Here is an 11239-nt window from a genome sequence, read left to right as displayed (position 1 = left end):
TTTGTTTTTGTTTTTTTGAGACAGAATCTCACTTTGTCATCCAGTCTGGAGTGCAGTGGCACAAACACGGATTACTGCAGCCTCCACCTCCCTGGTTCAAGCAATCCCTCTACCTCAGCTTTCCAAGTGGCTTAGACCACAGGCATGTGCCACCATGTACTTTTTGTAAAGATGGGGTTTTGCCACGTTACCCAGGTTGGTCTCGAACTCCTGGGCTCAAATGATCCTCCAGCCTTGGCCTCCCTAAGTGCTGGGATTACAGGCCTTAGCCATGGTGCCCACCCATAGCCAGATCTTAAAGGCAGCAAATAAATCAAGATCCAGTCTCGATTTCAGGTAAATGACAGAACCTCAAAAACAATGGGCTAGAATCTAATAATAGGTACACTCTAGGGTTTTATTCTAAAATTTTTCTCTCTCTAATTACCCCCATTTCTATCAAACATCATCAAAGTATTTTGTTGTTGTTGTTTTTGTTTTGCTTTGTGTTGAGACGGAGTTTTGCTCTTGTGGGCCAGGCTGGAGTACAGTGGCACGATCTCAGCTCACTGCAACTTCTCTGCCTCCTAGGTTCCAGCAATTCTCCTACCTCAGCTTCCTAAGTAGCTGGGACTACAGGCTCATGCCACCATGCCTGGCTAATTTTTGTATTCTTAGTAGAGACGGGGTTTCACCATATTGATCAGACTGGTCTTGAACTCCCGATCTCAGGTGATCTGCCTGCTTTGGCCTCCCAAAGTGCTGGGATTACAGGCCAGAGCCACCGTGCCCAACCATCAAAGTATTAATAAGAGTAATTTTTTTTTTTTTTGAGATGGAGTTTCACTCTTGTCACCCAGACTGGAGTGCAATGTTGTGACCTCTGCTCACTGCAACCTCCGCCTCCCGGGTTTAAGCAATTCTCCCCCGTGTAGCTGGGATTACAGGTGCCTGCCACCATACCCGGCTAATTTTTGTATTTTTAGTAGAAATGGGGTTTCACTATGTTGACCAGGCTGGTCTCAAACTCCTGACTTCAGGTGATCCTTCCACCTCGGCCTCCCAAAGTGCTGGGATTGCAGGCGTGAGCCATTGCACCTGGCCAAGTAATTTCTTTACAAAATAAAGTTAGTGTAATTAAACTTGGTCTAATTATGTACACAAGTAATTATGTACACTTGTGTACATAGGCTCTCTTTAAGTTTCTGGACCTTATCATAAGGAATCTTAAATTACACTTTAAAAACCCTCTGGTGGGCCGGGCGCGGTGGCTCAAGCCTGTAATCCCAGCACTTGGGAGGCCGAGACGGGCGGATCACGAGGTCAGGAGATCCAGACCATCCTGGCTAACATGGTGAAACCCTGTCTCTACTAAAAAATACAAAAAACTAGCCGGGCGAGGTGGCGGGCGCCTGTAGTCCCAGCTACTCGGGAGGCTGAGGCAGGAGAATGGCGTGAACCCGGGAGGCAGAGCTTGCAGTGAGCTGGGATCCGGCCACTGCACTCCAGCCTGGGCGACAGAGCGAGACTCCGTCTCAAAAAAAACAAAAAACAAAAAACAAAAAACCCTCTGGTGGCTAGGAAACCAAAGCAAGATCTTGCTATCATACTTTGCCTGCAATACCTATAGATTTCGGTGAATTCTCCTTTTGTCAAAGGCCTCCAAATATCCTGGGCCTGCCAGGAAGTGACATTTCTTACTCACCTGTAAGGCCAGGAACCCTTGTAAGCCAGGCCAGTTTTTCATGTCTGAGTGTGTTGTTTCTGTTCCTAAAAACCATGAAAGAGCTTTCGCTCATCTGCCCTGGCCCTCTGCAGACTGCTCCGCCGGTACTGTGCCTGGGCGCGGGGGTGCTCTCGGCCTCTGAGAGCGCCCACTGGAGTGCCCCAGGAGCCGGAAGGCGGCGGTCCTCGCCAGGACCCTCCTGTGGGCCCAGGGGGACAGAAGTGGCTCTCAATCCAGCACCTGCACATTGAAGCAAGTTAAAGGATTTAACACGAAGCAGAGAAGCAGATAGTGCCTAACAGCAAGCAGTAGTTGGTACATATTTGCTGAATGGGGCAGCACTTCCTTCTCTTACTGCTGCTGAGATGGCAGAAATTAGTCAAATTCAGTACAAAATGCAATATACTGAAGGCATTAGTCAGCGAATGAAGGTCCCAGAAAAATTAAAAGTGGCACCGCCAAACGCAGACCTGGAACAAGGATTCCAAGGAGTTCCAAATGCTAGTGTGATAATGCAGGTCCTGGAGTGGATTATTGTCGCAGGAAATAATGAATATGTTTCATTTTCAAGACTAGCAGATTTTGACCTTATTCAGTCAACTCCCTTTAAATCCATGACACTAAAAACACCACCTCGTGTACTTACACTAAGTGAAAGACCACTAGATTTTCTGGATTTAGAAAGACCTGTAAAACCCCTCAAAATGAAGAAATCTGTGAAGTTGGCAAACTAAAAAGAGAGCGGTCTGTGAGTGAAAATGCTGTTCGCCAAAATGGACAGCTGGTCAGAGATGATTCTCTGTATGGCATTTCAAATATAGATACAACAATTGAAGTAACGTCAGATGACCTAACTGTTGTAGATGCAGCTTCACCAAAACGACAGATAATCAAACTAAACAGATGTTTACAACTTCTGGAAGAGGAAAACAGAGAACGTGCTAAAAGAGAAATGGTCACGCATTCCATTACTGTAGCTTTCTGGCTGCTTAATAGCTGGCTCTGGTTTCGCCGCTAGAGGTAACATCAGCTTTCAAAAGTATTGTCTCAGCAGCTGGAAATATAAAAGATTTGCAAACTTCAAAAAACAACATGAAAGAAATAAAACAGTGATATTACATTCAAGATGGTAGCTCTAAATCTTTATTCTAACGATGGAAATATAATATATCTTGGGTTTAATCCCGGTCTCCAGAATTTACCCAAGGCCACAAGAAATTAACAGCATGACACTATCTAAAAAAGAAAGAAAGAAAGAAAAAAACCGAAACCAGACTTTCCTAAGCTTTAGGGGACAGACATGAGAATCGAGAGTGGGTAGAGCCGGCAGTACTTTGGTGGCACCGAGCGCGCAGTTGGTCGGTGACTGTACCGCTCCTTTCCTGGCTCCAGCTGTTTCTCAATGCCATCGCCACTCCTCTGTCAGAGTTACCGGATGCTCTCTGGCGGCAACATTCTTTGCGCCAAAAGTTGCTTTTGCAACAGCACGGGCATTTGCTGCGGGCAGGTGCTCCTTGGGTCCCAGGGCAGCTGGTTTCACAACTTCGCTGGTGTCTCCCCCCACAACCTCCCCCGCCTGCGCCAGGTAGCATAAATCGGTGAATTGAGTCGGCAGTTTCCCCACAGCACCTTCGCCGGTAGCAACCTGCGAAGCCAGTGGATAAGGTGGCGGCGAGGTTAATTTCACCGAGTCAGGTGTTTCTCGGTACCCGCGCCGCTCTGCGCTTTGTGCTGGCCCAGGCCTGTCTCAGCACCGTTGGGTGCTTCCTAAAAGCGTTTGTCTGTGGTGGGTCTGATAGCTGCTATGGGAGGACTGTTTTCAGAAGTTTCTAGTAGAGCCCAACTGGCGCTTTCTCAATCGTCGAACCACTGGTTGCGCGGAGTTGGATGTACTTTAGTGACAGCGCATGTTTCTCTGTGCCATACCCATGGGTGTCGTCCAAACCGCAGTGTGTGTTTCGCTGGCACCATCGCCATGTGGGTAACCTCCTTCAGTGGCTGCACTGGTCCCTGCAACAAGTCTCCGTTTCTTATCCGCGCTTTCTCCCAGAGAGCCGACCAGACACTTTTCCGCTTGTGTCGACTGATGGTTGTGCTGTGCGCAGTTTCTTGGTCTCTGTGCGTCGCTTTCTCCATCCGAGGCCCTCTAGTGCAGGCGTCACAGCGGCAGGACCCAGTGTTCCCATTGACTGTTTCGCCAGCGGTGCCGAGCCGGAGGTTTTTCTGTCACAGCACTTGTACGGAGTTTCTTTTTTTTTTCTTTTCTTTTTTTTTTTTTTTTGAGACGGAGTCTCGCTCTGTCGCCCGGACTGGAGTGAGTGGCGCGATCTCGGCTCACTGCAAGCTCCGCCCCCCGGGTTCCCGCCATTCTCCTGCCTCAGCCTCCCGAGTAGCTGGGACCACAGGCGCCCGCCACCGCGCCCGGCTAGTTTTTTGTATTTTTTAGTAGAGACGGGGTTTCACCGTGTTAGCCAGGATGGTCTCGATCTCCTGACCTCGTGATCCGCCCGCCTTGGCCTCCCAAAGTGCTGGGATTACAGGCTTGAGCCACCGCGCCCGGCCTACGGAGTTTCTTGGTGGCCGAACCTCTCTTTTTCTGAGTCGATGGTTTCTTGGTGACAGCACCGTTGGTTGCATCAAAACGAATGTTGTCCTTGACAACCCAATCGGCTGCCGTCACTCACAGGCTCCCAGTACCGCCATCCGCCAAGCCGAGGTTTCCTGGTCGGGGCACAGCTCGTTGGTGGGAGCCTTCATTTTCTCGATGGCGGCAGCGATCAGGTCGCCAATCTGAGGGATGCCGCGTCGCATCTGCTCCAGTTGCATCGAGTCTGGTGTTCCCGGAGGAGGCGGCGCTGGCTGGGGGGAGCCCGCCGCTCCTCACAGCTGGTGGCAGGGGAGCTGCGTGGGCGCGGTCTCTTCCCATCGCCTCCAGCGCCGCCGCACCGGCTCTGACTCGGCCTCCAGAAACCAATCCCTTGGCTGCGCCCCTCGCGCCTCTCTCGCAGGACCCTGCGGTTTCGTGAGTCGTTGGCTTCTTGGTTTTAGCAAGTTTCAATTTCGCGGTGCCTGCCGTTTCTGCCTCTGTTCAAAGTCGAGGAATAGCCAAAATGTGATTTCTCAGCCCAAGGAAGTCCCGACTTAGGACAAACACTGGTCTAGCCCTGGCTGCGATTTCTAGGTCGTAGAAAGTCACTGTTTCGTCCTAGAAAGGCAGAGTTACCCTATGACCGTCCCCCCACCCCCCGCCTTTATTTTTTCCCCAGCAGCTCCGGGTTTCCTGTAGGCTCGGATTTCTCATCAAACAATCCCGGAGTTAGCCCTGCCTCAAGTTTCTTGGTCCTAGCAAGTTACGGTTTCATACTAGTAAGCCCTCCTTTAGCTGCGCAGGGGATGTCTAACTCCTGTAGAAATCTGTGTAACAGCAATTGCGATTTTCTTAGGTTTAGTGATGACCAGTTTAACAATGCCGGGGAGCTCTTATATCATGTTTGCTTTCGCAATAGCAGGTCCCGCCTTAGCTATGCCTGTGTTTTTAAAACTCCCCTGGAAGTCAGGAAATGCCGGCCAATGCGATTTCTCCGTTTTACCAAGCTCTGTTTGACAGTAGCAAGTCTCGTTCAGCTCGACTTTTTCTCTTGTGGACCAAGTAGGGATATACCAGCTCCTGCGATTTTTCGCTAGTAAACAGGTTTAACCACGACTGGTTTGTTTTTGTTTTGTTGAAGAAAATTTAGACTTAGGTGTAATACATACCGGTTCAGCTCTGACATAGATATCCTAATTGTAGGACTGCATCGTTTCGCAAGGTTAGTAATTTCTTTGTAAGGTTGATTCTTTGTAATTTTTGCTTTTTTGTGTCTTTTGCTCTGAGAACGATGTTACCAGTGTGTTTGCTTTTTCATTTTTACTTGCACTTTAGACTTTAATGATTTTAAAATTCTTTCTTTCTTTTCTTTTTTCTTTTTTCTTTTTTCTTTTTTTTTTTTTTTTTTTTTTTTGACAGAGTTTCGCTCTTGTTGCCCAGGCTGGTGCAATGGCACGATCTCAGCTCACCGCAAACTCCGCCTCCCAGGTTCAAGCGATTCTCCTGCCTCAGCCTCCCGAGTAGCTGTTGACTACAGGTGCCTGCCACCACATCCGGCTGACTTTTTATATTTTTAGTAGAGACTGGGTTCCTTTCTCCATATTGGCCAGGCTGGTCTCAAACTCCTGACCTTAGGTGATCCACCTGCCCCGGCCTCCCAAAGTGCTGGGATTACAAGCGTGAACCATCATTTTATTTTAGCTACGCCTAAAATTTTAGCTACGCCTAAAATCAGATTTTTATTTAAATGTTATGTGTTTTTTTTTCTTTTAATTTTGAGAGTGTCTCAGCTTCGTGTTCCTCGACTTCCATTCTTTCAGTAGCTGGAGAGCCCAGCTCAATCTCAGTCTCGCTGGTGTTAAGTCCCGAGTTCTGTCTGGTATCTGTGCTTCTTACGCGAAGCTGACGGATTAGCATCAGCACTTTTGCCAGTAGTGCTCACTTGGCGTTTTCTCAGTTGCTGCACCATTGTTAGCGCCTAAAGTGACGTTTTCCTTTCGCAGGACCGGCAAGTTCTTTGTGCTGTCACTTTCTGGGTTCTGGCACCGCTAGTATCTCGTAGGAACTTAAGGAAGCTTGTTTTTATGTCGCAGAACGGTGATTGCACGAGCCTCTGTACCTGCTAGTAATTCCGTAGTACCATTAGCCGGAGCTTTTTCTGTCACAACACATTAAAATGGGTTAAAATATATTAAACGGATTAAAACATATTAAAATGTCAAAACACATTTCAACTGAGTCGGTTCATTCCTCCAGGCAGGATGTTCGGGTGGGGAAGCACCACCCTTTTCTAAGAGTCTGCAGATTCTCTCTAGCAGCACCATTTGCGGTGCAAAAACGAGTATTTGTTTGGCAACACCAGTGCTATACGCTGGGTGCTGGCACTTGCTACGTTCAGTTTCTCGTTAGCGAGGTCGTTAGTAGGGCAGAGCCCTAGCGCAGTTTTCTGGTGGCAGCAGTGCTTATTTCCCGGACACAGATTGTTTTTGTCCCCTGAAGCCCTCTTTAATCCCAGGGTTCTGTAGCACTATTTCTGTCTAAGGTTTGCTTAGTGTCCGTTTCATTTCGGTTTCTTTTCTCGCTATGCTTTTCCGTCCGAATTACGGTTTTGGTTTTATGTACTCTCTAACATATTACCGTTTTTCATGTGTCTACCAACGTTCCTACATTTGTTTTCTTTCCCCTCCCTCCCTCCCTCCCTTCCTTCCTTCCTTCTCGGCTTACTGTGATCTCCACCTCACAGGTTCAAGTGATTCTCCTGCCTCAGCCTCCTGAGTGGCTGGGATTACAGGCCCGCACCACCATGCTCGGCTCATTTTTGTACTTTTAGTAGAGACGGAGTTTCACCATGTTGGTCAAACTGGTCTCAAACTCCCGACCTCGGCCTCCCAAAGTGCTGGGATTACAGGCGTCAGCCACCGCACCCAGCCTATTGAGTTTCTTAATATCTGGCTGGCCTCTGCCCACCGGCTCTGGAAAGCATAAATACCCAGAGTGAAGGAGTGGCCAGCACCTCCACAACCTGTGGATGTTTCTCATCAGTTGGGACGAGAGACTGAGAAAAGAAAGAAGACACAGAGACAAAGTGTAGAGAAAGAAAGGTGGGCCCAGGGGACCAGAGCTCAGCATAGGGAGGACCAGCACCAGCACTGGTCTCTGAGTTCCCTCAGTATTTTCTGATCACTATCTCTACCATCTCAGAGAGGAGGATGTGGCAGGACTATAGGGTAATGGTGGAGAGTCAGAGGAAAACATGTGAGCAAAGATCTCTGTGTCATAAATAAGTTTAAGGAAAGGTGCTGTGCCTTAATGTGCACGTAGGCCAGATTTATGTTTGACTTTACACAAACATCTCGGTGCATTAAGGAGCAGTATTGCCGCCAGCATGTCTCACCTCCAGCCATAAGGCAATTTTCTCCTATCTCAGTAAATAGAACCTAAGACTGGGTTTTACACCAAGACATTCCATTCCCAGGGATGAGCTGGAGACAGATGCCCTCCTCTTATCTCAAGTGCAAAGAGGCCTTCCTCTTTTACTAATCCTCCTCAGCACAGACCCTTTATGGGTGTTGGACTGAGGATCAGGTCTTTCCCTTTCCACGAGGCCATATTTCAGGCTATCACATGGGGAGGAACACTGGACAATACCTGGCTTTCCTAGGCAGAGGTCCCTGCAGCCTTCCGCAGTGTTTTATGTCCCTGGGTACTCGAGGTTAGAGAATGGTGATGACTTTTGCCAAGCATACTGCCTTCAAGCACTTTTTTTTTTTTTTTTTAACAAAGCGCATCCTGCACAACCCTAAATCCATTAAACCTTAAGTCAACACAGCACATGTCTCTGCAAGCACAGGGTTGGGGCTAGTGTTACAGATTAACAGGATCTCAAGGCAGAAGAATTTCTCTTAGTACAGAACAAAATGGAGTCTCTTATGTCTACTTCTTTCTACATAGACACAGTAACACTCTGATCTCTTTTTTTCCCCACAGAGAGTGATGGTAGCACTGAAGGCTGTCCCTTCTCGGTCAGAGCAAACATTTGTTTCCTCCTGGTCTGAGGCTTAAGCGATGGAGCAACATTTTCTTGGCTGTGTGAAGCGTGTTTCGGATTCCACAGAGGTGGCGCCAGAGCCCCAGCCTCCGCCTATTGTGAGTTCAGAAGATTGTGGTCCGTGGCCTCTTTCTATGTATCCAGTAGCAGGAGAGTACTCATTGGACAGCTGTGATTTGGGACTGCTTTCCAGTCCTTGCTGGCGGCTACCCGGAGTCCACCCGCAAAACGGACTCTTTCCCAGAGTTCAGGGCACCTTAGAACCAAGTACAGTGGAGCCCACGAGTTCAGTTGGCCCTGGACACAGAAACTGTAAGAGGCACCTGTAGAAGAGGTGGACCGCTCAGAGGAAGCCCACAGATTCACACTCCAGCAGCTTCCCTGGTGCAGTCCTCCCCACTCCAGGGACAAATAGCATGAAACCCAGGCCTCTGAAGGCGGGCGCCTTTCAGGGTGCCGCCATCCTCCTGTCTTGAAGTGGTGGTGCCACCACCCGGGTTTCTCAGGCTGCCTGGAGTGGATTCGTCACCTTGGTTATGCCCATTCTCTGTACGCTGGGGGTGCTGCCCAGGGACCTTTGGAGCCAAGGAGCTTTAGATAGCAGCAGGAGCCATTTTGGATTCTCCTCCTTGAAAAGATTCTCAGTTACAAAATGTCTTCATTTAGAAAGTAAAAATACATTTAGATGTGCTTTCAGTGCTCATGGTCAATTTTAAAATTTTCTTTTTCCTGACCTTTCTCCATGGTGTCCAGTCGCTTATTGCAGTTTCCTTTTATTTTGAACTTTTATGTTTATTTCATTATATGTTTCATTTAGCAATTTTATTTCTATCCGTTTCAACTCTGGGAAATCTATTTTATGATTTTAGAATTATTCAGAATGTTGGCATATTTAAACTTTGTTTTCCATTCTATTTTTAATTATATTTGTACTATTTTTCAAGTTATTGCTTTTTAAATATATCATATTTGTTTTCATTTAATTTTATTTCACATCGTTGGGTTATTAGAACGTCTTTTTAATTACTAATTTTATTTTTGTTTTAACAACTGCCTTTGTTTTTACAGTATAGCAATTCATTGTGTTTCACACTGAGGTATTTTATTCACAGTCATAAGATTGAGGGGTTTGGCCGGGCACGGTGGCTCACACCTGTAATCCCAGCACTTTGGGAGGCCGAGGCGGACGGATCACGAGGTCAGGAGATCAAGATAATCCTGGCTAACACGGTGCAACCCTGTCTCTACTAAAAAATACACACACACGCACACACACACACACACACAATTAGCCGGGGGTGGTGGCGGGCACCTGTAGTCCCAGCTACTTGGGAGGCTGAGCCAGGAGAATGGCATGAACCCGGGAGGAGCTAACAGTGAGCCGAGATTGCACCACTGCACTCCAGCCTGGGCGACAGAGCAAGATTCTATCTCAAAAAAAAAAAAAAATTGAGGGGTTCATCAGTCTGCTACTTCTCAGGACCAGGCAATTACTTATATTAATACAACCACACCGATGACCACTTCCAAAGATTGTTTTTTCAGACGGTACAGCATGGCTCATACCTGTAATCCCAGCAATTTGGGCTGCTGAAGCACGTGGATTGCTTGAGCGCGGGAGTTTGAGACCAGCCTGGGCAATATGGTGAGATTCATTGCTACAAAAAATGCAAAGATTAGCCGGGCATGGTGGCATGCATCTGTAGTCTCAGGTACTTGGAAGACTGAGATGGGAGGACCACTTGAGCTCAGGAGGTCTAGGCTGCAGTGAGTCGAGTTTGCGACACTGCAATCCAACAGAGCGAGACCCTGTCTGTAAATAAACAAACAAACAAACAAATAAATAAATAAATAAGACTACTTATTCATGGGTCTTAGGTATAGCAGCCCTTCCTGTTTTTTTTTCTTTGGAATAAATAGTGTGGTTTATAATAAAACTGTCAATTATTTAATCATACCACAACTTGCTTTAGCAATTTCAGTAGGCTGAGGAGGTTTGGGTTGGCCCTGCCTGCTTTGTCTGCCTTGATGGGATTTTTAAACCTCCTACACATTGGAATATAGCCCTGATTGTGATTTCTCTGCACAGCAAATCTGAATTTAAGTGAAACAAGTATCAGTTTATTTTGCCTGTGATAAACGTGCTTAATCCTGCTTTTAAAATATCTTATTCTGAGCGAGTCCTGGGTTAGGGATTTCTTATAGAGTAACAAGTTCATTTCTGGATTCTAAGTGCCCGCGGGAATGCAATTTCTTAGCTCTTGCAAGTCCAGATTTAGTCCAAACCAGTACTAGCATAACCATGCCTGTGACTTCTTAGTTTAGGTTTCGTAATTTCTTTTTTTTTTTTTTTTTTTGAGACGGAGTCTTGCTCTGCCACCCAGGCTGGAGTGCAGTGGCCGGATCTCAGCTCACTGCAAGCCTTGCCTCCCGGTTTATGCCATTCTCCTGCCTCAGCCTCCCGAGTAGCTGGGACTGCAGGCGCCCGCCTCGTCGCCCGGCTAGTTTTTTGTATTTTTAAGTAGAGACAGGGTTTCACCGTATTAGCCAAGATGGTCTCGATCTCCTGACCTCGTGATCCGCCCGTCTCGGCCTCCCAAAGTGCTGGGATTACAGGCTTGAGCCACCGTGCCCGGCCAGGTTTCATAATTTCTTATCCTGCTTTAGTTATGCCTATGAGTTTTTTTTTTTTTTTGAGATGGAGTCTTGCTCTGTCGCCCAGGCTGGAGTGCAGTGGCCGGATCTCAGCTCACTGTAAGCTCCGCCTCTGGGGTTTACGCCATTTTCCTGCCTCAGCCTCCCGAGTAGCTGGGACTACAGGTGCCCGCTACCTCGCCCGGCTAATTTTTTTGTATTTTTTTTTTTTTTAGTAGAGACGGGGTTTCACCGTGTTAGCCAG

General features: G+C 47.5%; 2 pseudogenes; both read left to right on the top strand.

Annotated features, from left to right (window-relative positions):
- Positions 1-1845: 1845 nt before the first annotated feature.
- On the top strand, positions 1846-2807 carry LOC117065074 (annotated as a pseudogene).
- A 5520-nt stretch (positions 2808-8327) lies between these two features.
- Positions 8328-9031, top strand: LOC117065075 (annotated as a pseudogene).
- The last annotated feature ends 2208 nt before the right edge of the window (positions 9032-11239 follow it).

This window comes from Trachypithecus francoisi, unplaced genomic scaffold, assembly GCF_009764315.1.
Source record: "Trachypithecus francoisi isolate TF-2019V2 unplaced genomic scaffold, Tfra_2.0 Lachesis_group2, whole genome shotgun sequence".
Classification (NCBI taxonomy): Eukaryota; Metazoa; Chordata; class Mammalia; order Primates; family Cercopithecidae; genus Trachypithecus; species Trachypithecus francoisi.
The sequence above is the reverse complement of the archived record's forward strand: the minus strand, read 5'-3'. Positions and strand labels throughout refer to the sequence as shown.